We start from the raw sequence: 1,449 nt of genomic DNA, 5'->3' as shown, positions 1-1,449 counted from the left end.
GACCGGCCCTCGCGGCCGCTTCCCCTCCCCCTGCCTGGGGCAAGCGACGCTGGTGCTTCCTGCAGCAGCCCCTCCTCTCGCGCGTCCTTTCAGAACAGTGGGGGCCTGAGCGTGCTTTCCGCAACCTTTGTGATTCGACTCAGCAAGTCACAGACTATCAAATGCTACACCGTCCAGATCCAGCCCCTGTCCCCGCCCCATTGCAGGAAGAGGAAGCCAAGGTCCAGTGCGGTGGAAGTCACGACACTTCTCAGAGTCAGAACTAGAACTCAGTGCTCTGAACGGCTCTCACGGCCTGCCTTCTCGTTGTGGTTTCAGAGCACGGCAAAACCTTCTGCGTTGGCGCTTTGGTTAATAGGCCATTTGACCGTTACAAGAAAGAAGTTTGCGCTAGGAATTTACTTAGTCTTTTTGAACATCAAAACTGGTTAAACCATTTGTATTTAATTATATTGTGGGGGAAAATAATAAGACTGTAGTCTGGGGGGGGGGAGTGCTTTTAGATATTCTACAGCAGTAGAACATAGTTTTAAATTTGTTATACTGCTTATGTCTTTTATTAGACCTGGTATTCTCCAACAAATACCAGGACCTTTGCCTAATAGTACTCTGAAGTAAATTTAGGAACTGACGAAAAGCCCATTTCAGGACGGGAGAAACAAGCACAAAAACTCACTGAAGTCATGGGGTAATTATGGAGGTCCCATTATGAGCAGGGAGCAAGATTCTCCTAATAGCACCTTTATTAAGTTAGGATATTTGGGGAGAAGCTATCATATTTCAATGAGGTGCAGAAACAGTTACAGGAACTCTGTATGTTTTTGGTTGCCTGTAAATGCCTTTTGCCTTCAAAAACATGGCACCAGGAGTTAGAAACAGTAGACCAGAAGAGGCCTGGGGTCAAAGCAGAGAGAACAGAATATATGGACCTTGAAAACCACAGGATATGGCAAGGCTCCTGGACATGGGAAGCAGATTTCCAAGTGTCTTGCTTATTATATCAGCTGCACTGGAAGAGCTACGCCTCATGGTAGACCACTGCAGTGGCTATTGAGGGCGGCTGTTTTCCAGGTCTAAGGTCTTGAGGTGATATACTGAATGGTAAATTTGCCTGCTCTATATAGTAGTGGGGGAAAGAAAAATGATAAAGAGAAAAAATAACTTCTTAAAATTAGAAATAGAAATATGAAAGATAGTTACTCAATTATCAGATAGAAATCATTAGATGAGTGATTACATTCCCTAGAAGAAACGTTCTTCCCTTGAACCCTAAAGCCTCCACATAAGGATAATGAGTAGAGCAGCCTATCCCCAAACCAGTGTAACCTTGTGAGAGAAAAAGTCCATTTTTTATTCAAATATACACTTCATCAAAAAAAAATAGAACCGTGGGCCGGCCCGGTGGCACACTGGATAGTGCGCAGCTTGGGAAGCGCGGCGGCGCTCCCG

This window comes from Galeopterus variegatus, unplaced genomic scaffold (assembly GCF_000696425.1).
Source record: "Galeopterus variegatus unplaced genomic scaffold, G_variegatus-3.0.2 Scaffold2623, whole genome shotgun sequence".
NCBI classification, from domain to species: Eukaryota; Metazoa; Chordata; class Mammalia; order Dermoptera; family Cynocephalidae; genus Galeopterus; species Galeopterus variegatus.
This window is presented reverse-complemented; position numbering follows the sequence as displayed.